This window comes from Canis lupus, chromosome 23 (genome assembly GCF_011100685.1).
Source record: "Canis lupus familiaris isolate Mischka breed German Shepherd chromosome 23, alternate assembly UU_Cfam_GSD_1.0, whole genome shotgun sequence".
NCBI classification, from domain to species: domain Eukaryota; kingdom Metazoa; phylum Chordata; class Mammalia; order Carnivora; family Canidae; genus Canis; species Canis lupus.
In genome coordinates, this window is record NC_049244.1 from 47358621 (window position 1) to 47377905 (window position 19285).

The 19285-nt window shown below is 36.5% G+C and overlaps 1 protein-coding gene and 1 long non-coding RNA gene across 25 annotated transcripts in view; one reads left to right on the top strand and one right to left on the bottom strand.

Moving 5' to 3' along the window:
- Nucleotides 1-3151, bottom strand: part of LOC111091994 — a 35010-nt gene extending 31859 nt beyond the window's left edge. For 5 of the 7 annotated variants that reach the window (XR_005377218.1, XR_005377220.1, XR_005377219.1 and 2 more), the window contains exon 1: nt 3099-3151. This is a non-coding gene — a long non-coding RNA (uncharacterized LOC111091994). Of the gene's footprint in view, nt 1-3094 lie in introns of all 7 variants that reach the window. The other 2 variants (XR_005377221.1, XR_005377222.1) reach the window with 2 other exon arrangements.
- Nucleotides 1-19285, top strand: part of MBNL1 (muscleblind like splicing regulator 1) — a 203548-nt gene that overhangs the window by 70819 nt on the left and 113444 nt on the right. The gene's annotated exons all lie outside the window — the stretch shown is intronic.

The window sequence follows — 19285 nt, forward strand, 5'->3', positions numbered from 1 at the left end:
ACAATGATCAGAGAATAATAAGCCATTCTTTGCCCTCTTCTCTAATTTTAAAATTTCCCATTAGAACACCGATTTGCCCATGTAAAAGCAGAAGCAGACACGCAAAACGTCCTCCTGTGGGTCCGTGGAGGTTTGTTATGAAAAACACTGTCAACTGGGACGTGGTGGGTGTAGGAAGAGCAGATGAGTTTCAGCTCTGGTTGTGTGTGTTGCGAGGAAGACCGTGTGTTTGTGTTACTCAGAGTGGTTCACCGCTGATTTATAACCTGGTCAGAGTTTATACCAGGCCCATCATCACGTTGCATCATTTAGCAAGATCAACCCGATTCTGATTGATTTGGGGGTAGCACACATAGAATGGTTACTTTTACTTGCCCGATTTGATCATTACTCTATTGATTATATAGCAGATGAGGCCTGAGCGCGATGGCATAACCTGTAGAAAGGGGGCACGGTCTGCAAACGTATGAACCTGGGGTTCAGCACAGCTCAACACTGATAGGCGTGATCACTGTGCAGATGAAACCCGGGGTTCATTCTCGGGGAGTCCACATGGTCGGATGATGGACATACTTGGGCAGGTATTTGTTGCGTCCCTGTAACTTCCTGCATTTAAGACAGCTCGAGTTTTTAAATCATGATCGCTCTTGCACTTTTTATAATTCAGAAAGCCATGCCTGAGCAATCATGGAGATTCCCCCCCCCGCCCCCAGCCAAAATGGGAAATTTATACTAAAGTTTTAGCTAGAAGTCTGATAATGTAGAGAACCTAAGCATTAGATCGGGAAGGATTTTGAAAGTCATGCCAGACTGGAATCAGTTTACCAAATTGGGATAATAGACTGCTGTTTGGGGGGAAAAATGAGAATTTCAGGATTCCAAGACACAGCTTGAAGGGAAATAAAGCACACCAATAGGGAGGTTTTCCTTCCATAAGTATATATATATATATTTTTTTTTTGCATAAAATAGAATATGCTTTCTTAGTCAAAGAAATAGTATAATTTCTATTTTTCTAATGTACCGGACATCATTTTGTGAGAGGCTGAGATTTCATTCTTATTTTATGAGTTTTAACTGGACATTTATGATAATATTGGAAATAAGCCAAAAATTATGCTGAAAAGCCTCTGTCTGTCTTTGTAAGTTAAACCGTATAAAATTAAAATCTAGAGGAAACCATTCACCTGTCTCTTTTGTAATGGTTTATGTCATATGTCTTGATGTTGTATGTCTCACTTATGTATTTATAATAACTTTTAGCATCCTTGTTTAAAAATTAGCTAGGAGTGAAATTTTGGTAGTTCATTTTAGTTCTTCGTATTATTTGTGTAGTACCTATAATATTAATATCGCTGAAATATCTAGATCCAGTGAAAGGAGGTGTTTTCACATGAGTACTTTAATTTTAAAATAACTCCCCCTATTCTTCTTAAGACTTTTGCATTCTGTGTAGGCACAAGCATCACTGATTGCATTCTGTTTGTGATATGGCCCAAAGAGCATGTTTGCTCTCAGAAAAATGTGGACTTAGTAATGTGAAATAGCTGAGCTTCCTGGGCATTAGTAACTATTAACTTTAAATTATAATCCTGGACTGTTAAGAGTTGTATCTCAAATATTAGTGTTCATTATATGATTTAAAATGCCTCGTGGGAAATATATATTCTCACAGAGCAGTTGGTTTGGATGAGTGATAGCGTGGAGAAAAACGAACAGACAACCTTTAACATCAATAGCAAGTGTTACAAGGATCCTTTCTTTGAATGATTAGAAACTCCAAGCCTTTGGGCCATTTTCTTGACTGTATCAGTTTAATCAAACAGCTAGTTAGAAAGATCTTTGACACAACTGTCTTTGATATGAATTCAAACTTGGTGTAAAAGTCGAATTTACTTCGTGTCTAGGACAAAATTGATCACAGGAAAAGATGAGCAGTACTTTTTGTTCTTTGACTTTATTTCTCTGGGCATTTTCTTCATGACTTTGCTTTAGTATTGGCTTGATTGATTGATTGTTTTCTGAATGTCTGGAATGGCCTCTGTGTTCTTTTCCTTGGGATGAAGTTCATAATGAATATTACTTTATAGCAAATAAATATGAGTGCCAGGAAGAGTGAGAAAATGGCCAGTGTTTTTTTTTTTCACTTAGTCTAAAGGCTATATATATATATTTTTTTTAAATCAGTGTAGGATCTTTAGAATAATTGCAAAAGCTATACACAAAAATGTTCATGGCAAAGAATAAGAGCTGGTTAAGAGCCCAGAACATGACTTCAATTGGACCTGGGTTTGGTTGCATCCGTTACTTCCTGCTGACTTGGTGTCAGTCACTGTGGCCTCTGAAAGGAGGCTAAGTGCACCTGCTATGAAGGTTCACGCGGAGTCCGCGGGATCAGTTATATAATACAGGTCACTTCACACAGTGTCTCACCCATTGTAAATACTCTGTACATGGTAGTTGCTAGTGCTGTTCTTGTCTCAGTGCTGGATTGGGTCTAAGTTATCTTTCCCCCTACGAGAGGAACTTGACCTTACGATGCAGTTTGCATGTTGTCCCAAAGATATCTACCCATTATTTGATTAAATAATTAGAAACACCTTTGATCTGGATGATGCACATAAATGTGCATGATCGCATCCGAGCTTTTTTACTTACCGGTTATCAAGAGAAGATACCCCTTAACCTCGCAACATGTGTACCGCTTGACGTTAAACTCACAGGGGTAGTATTAATGCAATAATTCAGTGTTTATATCGTTGTCTGTGCGTGGAAACCCATCTCGAAGTGCAGTTATCCATGAATGAAAAAGTGGTTGTAGCCATCTGTTCCAAATTTAGTTTCATTTAAAACTAATGCCTCTTTAGCTCTGTGCTGGTCTAAAATAAATAACTCACATTTGATATTTCAAGCACTATATTATTTATATAAATTTCTTCCTAAAAGACTCACCTAAGCCTTTTATTTTTTTTCAAAAATAAAATTGATGTTTATTCAATAAAGTACCTGCATGGCGTAGAAGGTCAAATATTAAAGTCCCATGTTTCCATGATTTGTACTATCCCTACTTCATCCTAAGCCTGTATAAACTTACTTACTTAGTAGAAAGTCAACCACTCACTTCCTCAAAGGCAGCAAGAAGTATCCAAGGCCACAGAATTCTATTTACCACATCCTCGTTCCCCACCCCCACCCCCTTCCACCGTTACTCTGAATGGATAGGGATCCAGTTCTAGCCCAAATGGTTTCTTTTGCTCCAAGGTATGTAAAGGTGCTGCCTAATTTCACAGGCTTGAGACTTTTGACTTTGGTTAGACATAGGAGAGTATATACTTTTTGCAGCAAGGAGGGGAAAAAAAACCCAGCTTCCTGATTCGACTGGTTCTCCAGGAATAGTACGGCCTCGTGGTTTCCCACGGCTAGCTTCAGGTTTTCCTTTGCAGTTGTGTGAATATTTTGCTACGTTCTAATTCAGAATATGAGCTGTGCTTTTACTGTTGGGTTTACTGAGCCATGCCACTGACACCTTGTTAAGGATATCGATTATTGCCCCCTTCTATTCTGCTGTGCATCGATTCAGTACGTGGCAGTGAGTTGGCTGTATTACTTGTTGAGAAAGGGTCAAATACATGTTCAAAGGAGATGCTTACAGTCTGTTTAATTGAGTTGGCTATTTAGGCTTTTAACGTGTGAAACAATGGGGAGAAAGTAGAGGAGGACCACTGAGGGCAGGGGAAGTAAAATTAGCTTTTAGGTTTTCAGAAGATGCCAAAAATTGTGCAAGAAGGGCTTCCTGGAATTAAGTGGTCAGTTGATACTGAGTGAACAGACGTGTAAAACCTGGGATTTTTCTCTTAAAAATCAAGGGAGGTAGCACTTTCAGATGCTCATGTTTTACTGATAAAAATTCACTTCTCTGAGAATGATTTCATGTTGAAACTACATATTACTAGTTGTAAGTAGAAATAATGAGCAGGATGTACATGTGTCTGGGGCACTCACATTTTAGGGGGATTGCAGAGAGAGTTAAGCAAAATAAGTAAAAATCCAATGAGTTCTTCATATTTACTGTTGTTTTGTTCCATGTTATGTAGTTTAAAAAGTTTTTTTTTCCCCCATCTAAATAACAACACGTAAGATAAGGCCGAGATTTAGTTTCTTTAACATAGATTGTTTGACTTTTCTAAACTTTAGACAGTCCACACTTAATGTAAAAAAAAAAAAAAATTAACCCCCAGAATGAGATCATGGTACCATGGTTCTCTGATGAATGTTACCTTTTGTTTTAGCAGCTCCGTTGGCTCTAATCCATGGAAAAGTTTTTATTTCCCATCAGCTCCAAGGTAGGAGCCAAACCAAAGTTAAAGAAACATTTTCCAGCGGACAAGTCTCTACAGATACTATCAACAGTCGAAGAGCATGCACTTGTGCATTCTCTCTCTCTCCCTCTTTTTCTTTTACAGAAATATTAAGTTGGGAAACAATATTGAGATACCGATAATGAAAGTGACTTTATGTTAATAAAGGCAATCCTTATTAATCCTTCCTAGTCATACTATGACCTCAACGTTTAAGTTTGCTTACTTTTTAAAATATATTTGCTTCAGAACGATTGGAGGACCACTGCCTTCCTATGTTAATAATACCTTGCAGGCCTTTTTGATCTACAACCTTTGGTCACCTCTGGTTTATTTGGCTAGTGTACGATTTTTGAAGAATAGGGGAACATAGACAATTATAGCCTGGCTTTTTGAAATGCCTTTTAAAATCCTGGCCTCAAAAGACCTCCCGGTTCAGAATTAACCATAGAAATATGAAAAGCTCAGCATCGAACGTAGAGAGTCTATAAGAGAAGGTGCCAATTGGACCACTTAGGCTGCAAATATCTGCTAGACCCAAACCTTCCCCTTGCCTAGTGATCCTAAGTAGGATGCACTTAATTCCAAGTGAGTCGACAGCTTACATGGCATGCGCACTGTGTGCCAAACGTCATCTCGGCTACTTCTCCAGGCGTCCAGCACATAGTAGAAAAGACTTGGAAAGGTGTATTCCCCCCTGCCCCACTCCTCCCCATCTCCACTTGCCCTACCAGCTAGACTCACTCAGTTGGAATCTCTAAACCAAGAAACACAGCCAGATATATTTTTAAGCAGCTATATTGCTCCTGGTTAACAATCGCTCTTTTAACATTGCTGAGAGGTTCAGGGAACATAGTATTTTTGTCATGACTTCTCAATCTATATAGAAGATGTATTTTTCTCCTAAGGATAAAACCATCTGGAAATCTTCATAAGCTCCAGACTCTCACACAGAGCTGGCTTTGCTTTCTGATGAGCACTGTAGATAAGTTTTCAAACATGATTTAGGAAAACAAAATAACCTCCTTACCTACCTAGTAATCTCTTATTCAGAGTTAGAAGGTGACGTCACTTCATTTCAGTAGTGTCTTCGTTGGATTACTGATTCAAAAATAATTTTTCTCTCTAAATGACATTCCCTATGATCTCTGTTACCGTAAAAAAAAAAAATGCTATTTGACGTGTGTTGATGATAATTAGGTTTCCGTGTGTTGTATGTCTCTCATTTTGCGATCTCTTTTCTATTAATGATCGTAGCCTGTTGGTAAAAGAATAAGTGTGACTTTTCAGTTCTATAATGTGTGTCAACAGATGTGGAGTTCCAGTAATGATCTGTTTGATTTCATAACCTTTTTTTTTTTTGTACAGAATTCTGTATTTCCTTACCTATCTTGTTTCTTAGTATCTCTGAATAACTCCAAATAATCTCCAAATAACTCTAGTACGTCCTCTTTGAATTTCTAATGGATTCTTGCTTGTGACACCAAAGTTAGCAGTGATGATAGTCTATTAAAACTTACAGACCTTCTTCGGTTCACTTGACCCCTTACCTTTTAAGTATAATGGATTTAAAGGTGGCAGGCTTTTCCTGCCTAAGTGGTCGTCTTCAGACATACCAAACACATAGCCTGTGTGGATATGGTTTTATAAACTATCAACACATGAGAGGGGTTCTAAGACTCCAAATGCTGTTGTTCCTTTAGAACTTCATACATATATCGCATGTGTTGTTCTAGGAAGTGGAAAATGGATGGTGAGCTTTAGCCTGTAGTATATTTTGACAGCATGAATGAGTCAAGCAAGCAATTTTCCAGACTGCTTAATAGTACAAAGGAAAGGGCTTCTAAGGAAGTCATTCTTATGACTAGCTGAAAATATTTTTCTGAGTAACTGTTCTAGAGAAAAACAGGTCACTGTTGGAAGAAAAATGAAATCTCAAGTTACAAGCATTCTGAAAGTGATTTGATCACTAAAATGTGTTTCTCTTATGACAAAGCTCCTTAAAAGGATACTGCTTCATGCGTTTCCAGTTATTTCTTGAATATGGTCTCGAAACCCAACAAGAAATTGTGCAACACCATGATGAGTTTTAACTCTACCATCATGGCAGATTGTTGGCCATCCTGTTTCTTGAACTGTTTTTTTTTTTTTTTTAATTCTAGTAGCATAAATAACGCTGCATTATCATAATCTTAAAAGTAAAATGTTTTATGTTCATAAAGTGACCACAAGTCCGTCACGTGGTTGCAAACTGGATTTGAATGAAAATAGGACTTGATCGATGGAAAATCATTTGTGGGTTTACAGATTTTATGCTGGGCGGCTTGAAAAGACACATTGTCCTGCCACAGCTCTTCACCCAGGGACAGTGCTCAGTGTGAGCTTGACGGATTCCAACCGTGGGGCTTCTCATGACTGCATACATAGATCTTTGAAAGGATAGGCTGCAAATCTTGTTTCTAAGCCATGACTAGCTCTTATGTCAATTGAAGAATAGAAATAAAATCAATACACATTAAAAAATAAAAGACACTCAGCAGTCATTCACAGATTGCAGTCAGCTTTTAGATTGTAATATCCTGGCTGGTAAAGTACCCTTGATTCTTATTTTTCAGTATGAGGTTAATATTGAACATTTGGAATATAACCTACGAGTCTCATTTTTATTTGTACTGTTGGAAGGGTTTCTAGTATTTTTTGAAGTAACTTGAAAGAAAACTGGGATTTTAGCTGTGATTCCGCTTAAGGTTTCTACCAGAGTAACTGTCAAGGCAATCGCTCAGTAGTCAAGATTCCACGACAAGTGAAGCTTTATAAAAATAGTTAAGAATTAAAAACCTCAGGTGCTAGGTTTTTCCATGAAAAAAGTTTTTTTTTTTTCCTGTATCACTTTTAATATTGAACTCCAGTGATCCATAGATTCTTGGGATTGCAGTTAGAAGAGTCTTGAGAAACAATGTCCTACAATCCATTTGTTTTACTGCTTAGGAAACCAAGGAGCCGCCGGTGAGGTTAGGGCCCAATTACAGTCCTAAGGATCCTAAGATCATCAGGACTCTTTAAATGTGACTAGTCAATAGGTCCCAGCAAAAACTGGAATATCTTGTCTTCATTTCATGAAAATGGCATTACTGATACACCTGGTTGATGAGAACTGCTATTAAGGTCAAGTCACTGCTGTTCACTGCTATTAAGGTGAATTACTTCCTTGACTCTTTTGATGCCTTGATTACTGGTGGCATTAAGGGTTTATGGTTTAATAGCAGGCTCTCCCCAAAAAAGTATGTGTGCATATACCTGAGTTTGTTATAAGACTAATAAAAGGATATATAGGACACAGTTTAAGATTGTAATAAGATATACAATACCCTATATTTATAGCCTATATTTTAAATTCTCCATACCCAGTTGATTCTTACAGATGCTTTTTGTTTGTTTGCTAAACGCTTACATCTTTAGCCAACCTGCAGTTGCAGGTGACAGATGGATTTAGTTCTCTCTGTGCTCTTATTCATAAAAGGTCCTTATTATACAATGACTGTCAGATGAGACATACTGTATGAAATGATTACGTTTTCTTATTTTTTTATGATTACGTTTTCTTGTCTACTTCTCCCGAGCATTCTGTCACAGAGTAAATCACATCTTACATTCATTTGTTAATGTTTCTTCCCCCGCCCCCCATTAGCGTTTAAGCTCCCTAAGAATGGGAAGCTTACATTAATCACCTCTGTATGTATGGTGTTTTGAATATCTTTGGCATCTATTAAGTGTTTGTTGAATTGAAAGCCAAGTTTTTTCCTGACCATGACCAATAATCATGTGCTTTTTTTGAAAAAATATTTTGCAGGGGGAGGAGGGGCAGAGGGAGAGAGAGAATCAGAAACTCAAGCAGACCCCCAGCTGAGCGGGCAGCTGGATGTGGGGCTTGAACTCACAGCCCTGAGATGATGAGCTGAGTCAAAGTCAAAGAGTCCCAATGCTGAACCTACGTGCTTTTATGAATTCAGTGTTGGAGAATTTTTTCATGGAATGGGACATTTATTGGCTAGCAACATGTAACTATAAACTATTTCTCGAAGGAGTCCCTCATTTATTGTAGGACTCAAGCAGTTAAATTGCTCTGACACTCTAATGGGTTGTTTATGTTCTCTTGGTGTAAATTTCTAGAACGGGCCTTTTTTTGCACTTAAGCCATGTTCTGCATGTTATCTTGTACATAGGGACCTGGCCAGGCTTCCTGATACATGGGTGTGTATACAGCCCATGGCTCTAATGGGGAATGGTCACTAGTGGGTGCAGTGGCACAAAACAGTTATTTTTGTAACAATATTAGCTCTCTGTTAGTAAAAGTGCTTTGTTAAGAAAGTATCAAGCTTATGTAGAATAATACCCTCCAAAAGTTGCATAGGGAGGAGAAGTGATATTACCAGGATAGCAGCATTATTAGTGTTTTGTTTTTTCTTTCTTTCTTCTTCTCCCCCCCCCCCCCTTTTTAATGAACTACTGAGAATATCAAGAAGAACCTTGACCAGTGTTGGTATTTATTATGAGAGGAACATTCTGGGAACCAGACTGCAACTATAGCAACTATAATTATTATTTTATTGTAGAAATAATAGTAGCAAAGGTACGTGCTATTTATAGAGAGGTCCATGTATCTGTGTTGCCCTTAAATTTCTCCGCACTTTACTTTCAGAAGAAAAAATAATAAAGTTTTGTCTTCCAAGCGTGAAAACGTTCCAGTATTGTAAATCTTCAACCTGAAACAGAAAAGAGAATCTAGGCTTCCGAAAAATATAAATGCCTAGGCCCTGCCCCTTGTTAACCTGCTCACTGCTTTTTCCCCTCTAGTAATTATTTTAGGAGCTATATGATAGAAGCTGTTTTAAAAAAAAGAAATAAAAAGTTCGAGATGGTCAAAAATGATCCAGATTATGTGTGGATACCGGTAGTCCTCGCAATTAAGTATTTGAGAAGAGACCTATATTTATCCACTTTGAAGAGGGTCATCAGGAGGGATTAAAAATTTAGCACTTCAGGCTCATTATGGGTTAGAGTGTAGTAATTATGTAGCTGGTAACAAATGCTACAATCACCACTTGAACATTAAGATATATTACTCCTTGAGACTTATGGGCCCCTCTTCAAGGAGCTTCACAATTCGTACATGTCACCTGCTTAGAGAATAAGTTCTGCTGATCCATTATTTTAGATTTGGCATGCTTTTCTGCAAACAGAGTGTGTTTTCCGAAAAAGGTAAGGCCTTGATAATGATCTTAAGGAGATAGGGGCCGTGTGTGGAGTATCTCCCCTTGGCATGAAGCAGTACTTAATTGTTCTGAGCAGTGAGCCTTTGCACACAGTGCTCCAAAGAGAGGAGTTTAGAGAAGAGCTCTCTGTACTACATTTATTTTGTTTGCTGATAATTAGGAGGCTAGCCTAATTTTCTAATCTTGCTGGTTTGGAAAATAACTAAAATGTTCAGGAGAGAGCAAATTGAGCCTGGTGTGCCATTCTTCATCATGAAATTTTTAAGGAGTTTAGTATCAGTGACTCCACATACCTCTATATCCGGCCACGCTTCCTGTTTGTAGAGCATGCAGGGACATGTGAATGTCAAGAGAATGTGTATTCAGATCCACTTTCAGACTAAAGTGGAAGAGAGTAATATTTTCTCTTGAGTTTTTTGTTTTTGTTTTTGTTTTTTAAGTCTGGACAGAACAGTTTTAATGATTCTCTTAATCTCTAACCCCAAAACTATTCACTCTTGTGTTTAGATAGGATTCTAATTAGTTAGGTGATATTACAATTGTATAGAAACATGAAAACACGTACATTACTTGTAAGGTTATTTTCCTGCATGAAAATGCAGTGTCAATAGACGTGTTAGAACTCTACTCTCGTCCTAGGACAGACCATTGTAGTCAGTTTGAATCTCCATGCTCCCTGTCTGGAAGCTTTTTAAAAGCAGAGACTGGGTCTGGGTCATCTGTGAATCTCTACTGTCTGCCCATAGGGCTGACACATGTAACCTTCCAATAAATACTAGTTTGCTTTACTATTATTAAAATAGGACAAAATGTGGAGTGCCGGTTGAAACCTTAGCTCCAGATCCATGCCATAACCATCCTTACCCCACCTCCACACCTTACCAAAAAAAAAAAAATTAAAATTAAACTAATTATAGGTGTTTCAGTTATAAATTAGACCATACATTTCATTAAAAGTTGACACAGTCACCTCTTTGAAAGGCCTCCTTCATTCAAGGAAATGAAACCAGCATTGTAGGTAGAACACTAGAATTATTTAAGTTGAATTTTCACTTCTCAACTAATTGTGATATCACAAAGATAAAAATATACACCTATAATTTCACCTCAGTCTGATAACTGGGCTGAAAAAAATTGTCAGTTTAGTTAAGTAACAAAATTGGTTCGAGATATTTTATGTGCTAGGCAACTGTGTTGTTGATTTTTTTTTCATTTTTAATCATTTATTCTGTGAATTTTTCTCCCCTAAGGCGCTAGACTAAAAAAGTGATATCTTTCTGCTGTTGATAAGCATTATGAGTAAAAATCAATAGTTAAATTGACCCAGTAAAAGATGTCTGGGGCTTACTATTGAGACAAGCACATCAGAAAACATATAGAGACTCTAACAAGGCTCAGAAGCATCTCTTGCATTTGTTTTGCATGTGTGTTAAATAGCATAACGAGATGCTAATGAATTGCATTTTTTTTCTATGGCATCTCTTTAAGTGAGGATTCTGTTAAATTGCAGATAGGCTGCAGGGTCTTGAGAACCAGATTCAGTCACGGGTCAGCAGCGCGCTGCCCACATGCCCCAAATGCAGACATCTGGTTTGAGGTTGCCAGACCTCTCAGGAAATTTGTATTTAATTTAACTTTTTTTTTTTTTTGCTTTACGAATCATCGGTTGCTTCTCTTCAACATTATATTTGCATTCTATGTGAAAAATAGATTTTATGTATTGTTAAAAAATATCTATTTTTAATAGATGTACTTATCTATTGGACACCATTGTTCAGTGATAAAGGGATTTTGTAAGGAGATAGGATCAATACATATCAGCATTAATAATTTTAACTCCCTTTTGTCCACACTTAAAATTCATCTAACTATGCTTATTCATTCAATACCATTGTTACATGAGTAACCTGAAGGAAGTTTTTAAAGCACTGGTATAAACACACTAATATTAATCATTTCAACTCTCTCTTGTATACATATATCTGTACATTCTTTATCAATAAGACTCCATGTATATAAATCTAGTTCCATGATTGACTTTTTTCCTCTCTCCTTATGATCAGTATCATTCAACACTTTTTATACGGCGGGAAGCTTGTAAAACACAGGGTATGCAAAAGTAATCTTACTTTTTTTGGTTGCTATGTCTTTTGAAGACCCAAATCAAATAATTGCCTTCGTTTTTCATTTTTAACTTTTTTGTTTTCATTTTTAACTTTTTTGTTTTCATTTTTAACTTTTCTAGTTGGAAATAAATCCTCTTATGTGTTACCTGAGAGAGGGGTGGTTTAGTAAGAAGTCACTTAGTAATCACACTTCATTAATCACATAGAAAAAAAACACTTTTAAAAAAAATGTCAGTTCTTCATTCATAGAAAATGTATGTTTCCTTGAGGAATCTCTGTGAATTACTTGTTCATCCTTATTGCCTTTCATACTTTATATTAAACTCCTTAGAAGTTCATTAACTTCAAACATGAATCGGCTGTTACTTGTGTACAGAGCCCTGTAGACAGAGCTGGCCATCGGACCTTTTTGTATGCTTGTAATCCTCTTGATCATATAATCAGCCTGTTAATTTAACTCTTTACTGAATCGGTTGTTGCAGGCCAGTGGTGAGATGGAGCTGGCTCACCTAAGATGATGTCACGTTTGCAGCTTGAACTTGGCCACGGAGGGAGTCGTTACCTCGTGGAAATTTGACAAATGCTCCAACTCAAGGTCCCTCCCTCTTCCAGACAGCCACTTAGACACTTAGCAGCCCTCACTGTTTATAGTGTCATCTCTTCTTTTTTAAATCCATTGACCACGTAGGATACCCAGGTAGAATTTTATTTCCAGGTATTTTCTTTCCACATTGTTTGAAACATTCAGAACATCGCTTAATACACCACTTGCTGACGGACTGACTGAGCAAGTTACGTGGCCCTTCTGTGCCCCGGTGTCCCAATCTGTAAGCCAGGTATGATAAAGGGACCTACCTTGGGCTTGATGTGAGGTTGAATAAGAAATACATTTGTCTCGGGATATTAGCAAAATACCTGGAGCACAGTGAGCACTCAGATAGTACCTCCATTTGTCTCTTCATACCCTAATTAATAGATGTTTATCGATCTCCTCCTAGGTACTTAGCATTTTGTTGGTCCAGTGGGTCACACCGATTGAAGCCCAGTGCCTATAACGTGGGATGTTAGTGATACTGCCCTGTTGCAGAAGAGAAAGCTCTTTTGCTCTTCCAGTCTAATGTTTTCTGTCCTTTCTTTGTGCATAGAACTTTCCTTCCTTCCCTGAAATAATTTTGTAAGCCATTTCATATTTAGATTTACAGTCGATATTACTTCCACTAGGAAGCCTCTCCTCACCCTAGCCCTGGCCATGTTACTGTCCTCTTTGTGTCTGTGATATGCCCCATTCATATCTTTATCATTGTTTTTGACACATGGATCATCATTATGTATATATCTCCCTCCCTCTCTGGATTTGGGTGCATGACTTGTGACTTACCACCTTTGTGTTCTTACTATTTAGTGGAATACTTGATACGTAGTAGACCCATTAGAAATGTATGGTGAACGGTTGTTGGTCGAAAGAATATGACACAGACTTTGCTCATTAAAGACCTTATTACTTGATTGAAGAGGTAACACAGATACATGTGACATGAAGGTGAATAAGAAAGCATTTTAATAATATCTATATTTTTAGATATTTTAAGTTTATAATTTTTCTATATATGTATATGATTTTTTGAAGTAGGTTAAATCTATCATTTTTCTGTCATAGATACAGATATTTATGTTCGGACATAAAAGAATTGAATTAGGTCAGCCAGATCAGAGTATAAGAAGCCAAGTCTAGCTGGTCAACTGGGCTTTGTGACTGTGGGTCAGAAATATAACAAACTTTGATTATTCTTCCAGACAGTAACTCATTCTCTTTTGCTTTCTGTTTGTGGTGTTTTTTTTTAAGCTTTTACAAATTATTATGGCAATTTTCAAGCATACACAAAATTAGAGAAAATATAACGGTATTTTTGGCATGTGTATGAATCAGCATTTTGTATGCCTGTATCCATATTATGCATCAGACAACATTTTACCCATCTTGTTTCGTTCATTACCTCCCATATATACCTTTTATTCCTGATGTATTTTAAAAAGGATGCCAGACATCCTATTAGTATATCTATAAATTCTTTAGTATATATCTATAACAGATTAGAACTTGTTTCAAATATAACCCTATTTCCAAATCTATCAAAATTGACAATAATTGCATTATATTACTTAGTACTCACTTTATGTTCAATTTTTCCCTATTGTCACTGTGAGATCTCTTTAATTGGTGGAGTGACCAGATGAGCATCTAAACAGGATTTACACATTCTATTTGGATGTTACATCTTTTAAGATCCTTTTAGTCTATGATAATTTCTGCTCCTTTTTTTCTCCCCATGCTTTTATTTGTTGAAAAATTCAATCATTGTCATGAAGAAGGTTTGAGGTTCCAAATTTAGCTAGTTGTTTCCCTATAATGTTGTTTACCTTGTTGTTCTATCACCCTCATTTTCTGTAGACTAGAAATTAAAGCTAGAATTGAGTTCAGTTGTAATTAATTTATTATTATTTGGTGAGAATACTTCTCGATGGTGCTGTGTACTTTTCGCTTGCATCACACCAAAGGGGCATAATTTCTGGTGTTCCCATTTTTAATGGTGCTGAAATCTATCAGTGAGTTCAGGTCAGCTTAGGCCGGTTCTTCATCAGGCTTGGACCAGTGGCTTCCCCTCATTTTTGATCAGTTCTTAGATTCATGGTTTTTTAAGAGATTGCCGAATGGTGAGTTTTAATTATATCATACCTGCTGCATTCACTATGTGTAATTTTTCTAACAAAGAACTTTTTCTTAATGACTGGTACCTCCACGATATGGTTTATATTAGAGAAAAATGCAGGAGTTTTATTGTATTTATCAATTTCAGATTCAGACATTAACTTTTTTCTTAATATAAGACCTAAATATAGTTACAGATACATTCAAAGTATTCTAACAAATTTTGATACAAATTTCCCTTGGGGATATTCTTTGAATTATTTCTCCTAATCCTCATTTTGATTAATGCATTTTGAGAATATTATTTCCCACAGTTCCAGGAAGTATCTTGTCTTTCCTTTTTAGTTTACCGTAATATACCCCTATATGGTTGAGTTTATCCACTTAGAAGATATTTATCGAGCGTCATTTTTTTGGGGGGGGGTGGTAAACACTGTGCTAGTCCCTGGGGATGTGGCCATGAGCCCTGCCTTTCTTATAGAATATATAGATTGGATTTGTTTTCTACTTCTGATGTGATGTGATTTTCCAAAATGTGTATGTGAATCCGGTTTTGGTTACTATAATATTTGATGTCCTATATCATAAATATTAACCAAGAATGTTTTAGCTGGCTTTAGAGTCCCTGGCCCTAGAGTCTGAAATAGAGACAGGAAAGAAGTTTGAAAGTGAGGTTGTTTGTGCTGACCCAAAGAAAAGTGGGATGTGTCCATGTAGAGCATTGTATGTGACAAACAAGGAAGTTTAATTTTTGTTATTTGAAAAAGTAAGAAGAGGCAATAATGGGGATTATTAATTAATAATGGGGATTCCCCCCAAGACTAAAAGTAAATGGTAAGATCTTTTGCTATTTTAACTTAAGCAAATATTGGAACTTCATTTGACTTTTATTTTCAGGAAGTGAGAGTGACATTGTAGGGATGTCTTTATCTCCTATAATTCAAGTGTGTTTTGTCAGGATGTTTAAAGGTGTTTTTGGATTTTAGAAAACGTACAATTTCTAAAGCCTTGTGAACATCTTCTTGGATGGCTAGCCAGTGTAAATAGGACCAGAGGGATTCTATGACTATGAGATAATGAATATAATATTGAATTTGCCAAAAAAAAAAAAATGAACTACGTAAATCTGAGGTTGTGATTAACATTTTGTTAGGCATACAATATTACATTGTAAATTTTAGATATATTTAAATAGTCATCATAATTCTAAATCTCAGATGTTTTCTCTAGGATTGAAACTCTATTCATGGGGAATCCCCGGGTGGCTCATCACTTGAGCACCGCCTTCAGCCCAGGGTGTGATCATGGAGTCCCGGGATCGAGTCCCACGCTGGGCTCCTTGCATGGAGCCTGCTTCTCCCTCTGCCTGTGTCTCTGCCTCTCTCTGTCTCTCTGTGTTCTCATGAATAAATAAATAAAATCTTAAAAAAAAAAAAAGGAACTCTACTCATCTTCAGATAGTATAGCTCTATAGCTGTTATTGATGATTTAGGGTTAGGGTAGAGGTCAGATCCTTGGCATATAATTAAAATAATTTTTTTGGAAATGAAAATCAGAAAGGTGAAGACCTTTACATTCTGCCTATTAAGTCTATGCTCACATGTTTTATGATGTCATGGGGAAATGCTGGAAAGCAAGAGAAATTTATTTTTAATTTTTTATTTTAATTTATTTTTTTTTAGAAATTTATTTTTTAAAGAAGTGGCGTTATGTTGCTTTGCTAGCACTTATTAGGAACTTTGAAAGGAGACAAAAAGCTAAGCCCTTTTAATTGTGGTGTGTGGTAATAGAGGATTAGACTGAATTTAACTTTGAAGACCAACACATGGACATTTGTATTATGTCAGTTGAGAGAATAGTTGCATTTTTGGGCTGAAGAGATAGCTTAATCTGAATAGCACAAAAGTCGACAAAAAAGTTTGCTAATAGATAAATATTGACTGTTTTAATCTGTTGAAAACGGAAGGCTAGCATCAAGGATACAGTAGTAAAATTCTAAAAGGAGTTGTTGAAAAGTAAACGTTACGCAACATGAAAAGAATACCAGGGGAAAAACTGACAGAGTAGAATAACAGGAAGATTAGTCATTTCTGGAAGGGAAAAAAAAGGTGGAGAGAGGGGGAAGAAATATTTTAAACAGGAATGTAGAACTGGAAGTGCTAGTGCTAAGAGACAGATACGAGCTAATTTAGGAGTGAAACCAGGCCTAAAATAGGAATAATACTGGTCGCATGTAATTTTACAATATAAAGTTTGTATTAATGACAAACAAAAATAAAAACGGGGGACTTTTCTGTTCGGCCTTAAGAGAACCCTGTAAAAATAAAAGAATGATGTTTACTCTTTAACCTCGTTGACTTGGCTGAGGTCAGCCAGCAGTGTCAAATGTGCGTGAAGAAAATGTATTTCTTTTAAAACAAACTAACATCCTACTATTTTCAGGCATTCTGGATATTTCAAAATATGTATGCTATTTGGTTTGAAATAATTTTCCCTTCGCATTTTCTTATCTGACAACTGAAGGAGTCACAGTCTCCAAATATTTTAAGAATTATTTCTGTAAGTCCTCAAAAATGTTACTTGTAACTCTCTGTGTATCTTAAATGTATATATAACAATCCCTATAACAGAAAAGAAGAAAGTAAACCTCACAAGTGTGTGTGTGTCCACACGTATATGTATATGTAATCCCATTAGTCCCTAGTTTCTACCCAAGGTTTTAGAGGCATTTGTGGAACAGGTTTTGCTGGAAGCATTTTCCAATCTCTCTGAATGTTCTCCTCTGTCATATGGGAACAGCAATAAGCCTGCCCTCAAAGTTGTGCAATGAGGATGAAGCCATATACCTGACATGGAGGTGGTATTTGTCCTTTTAATTTATAATCTTGTACCCAGACATGAAACAGAGGCTTGTAGGATGCATTTTAACCAACACATGGGAAGATGGATGGTTGCCGTAGAAGCTCTTACTCATACCTTGACAACTTAAACTGTCATTTGATAAGTTACATACGTATCCCCACTTGACAAATACAAAAGGATTACTTCTCTTGGCCATTGCTTAGTAACTCCGGGAAACAATAAATTCCATAAAATGTATTAAAATCAAGTAGATATCTCTAGTGTTATGTAAGCATGATAGCAGGGCAAAGTCTACGTATTCTTCGATCAAGAAGAAAATGACATTATTATTTAAATGCAGAAAATGGCTTATGTATATTGAAATAAGGATAACAAACCAATTTAGAGACCCAAGACTGCTATTATTTTATGCAACTGTATGTAATATATCATTCCGTATCATCCAATTAATAGAGAAATGTAATCTGTATAATCAGGTAAGCATTTCCTGTTGATTTGACTGCCAAATTGTAATTTTTTCATGGTTCATGTGCGCAGACTTGCTGAGATAAATTCTAACTCCAGCACAAAATTTGGTGTTACATGAGCACTAAATAGTACTAAAAAAAAATCTCTTTCTCTTCCTTTCCCTCTCTCCTCTTTCTCTCTTTGTCTCTCCTCTCTATCCTTATCCACACAAACACAGGCACTTTCCACACACACACACACACACACACACACACACACACACACACAGAGTCCCTGGGCTTAACTGCTTAACTACATAGGAAATGTTTATTTTCCAAACTACAGAAAACAAACGTTATCTCGAACACTGAAAGTCCTTCCTTTTCCTGGTTTGGAAACACTAAGTCATACTGAGTTGCTTGTAGATTTTCTTTAGCTAGCATTCAGGTTTATTTAAAGCAAAAGGTTGCAAGGACAAAATGACTCAGGAATTTGTAATGCACAATTACAGCTTTTCACTTTTAGGTCACCAGTTTATAGTTGACTGACTTAGTATTAGTTAAGGATTGGTAAAAATGCGTTGTTTAGTTTCAGGAGAAGGTGGGTTGCTCACTGCAATGTCACCTGTGTTGATCTAAACATGACCTAGAGTCAGTGCTTATTAATAGGTTTCTTTCCAGATAAAGCCAAGTTCAAGGAATTAAATGAAAGAGAGTATGCCCAGTAGTAAGACTTGATGAACAAGAAGCAGCTCACGTGGTCAGCTACAAATATAACTTCTGTTATTTGATGTCGTTTTGAAAGTAAAGTCTTAAAATGACCCACACTTGTGTGTTTTTAATTGCACTGTTGTTAACATCAGCAAGAAATAATGATTGTAGCTGCAGTAGATAGCTTGAACAGTCAGAAAATATAAATATAAATATATATATTTTGACTTGAATAATTGAGTTCTGACCTCCCTGGTGTATCACTTAGTAGAGCCAAGGTCATAGAAATCATCTGTTATGATCTATCTTATATAAAAGCCTAGGAGATTACTTTGTTTTCCTCACCCAAAAGATGTCAGAATGTGGTGTTTTTTGTTTTTTTTTTTTAGAACTTCTGAATAACTTTTGTGTTAATTTAGTGTTAGCATTGAAGACAGATAAATTTAAATCTTGCTGTTAGCCAAAGAGTGAATCAAGCTTATGTGGGTACAATGTATAATGCCACCACTCAAGGAATTCTGGAGAGAAGATAATTGTCTAGAGATTGGGTAAAGAATTGTCGTCTTCCTTCTTTGGGAACTTTTGATTTTAAAAATAATCGAGAGTAAATAGACTGGAATGCAGCACCTCAAGCAGTGCCACATGAGCACCTAAATTTCTTCTTGCTAAATGCCACCAAATGGCTACATTTCTTATAGCTTGTGGCTAAATTCTGACAGAGGGTAGATGCCTTCACCATAACTGTATTTTCTCTCTGAAGTTTTCTGGTTTCTTGTGCTAACTTATATTAGGTTAAAGCCAG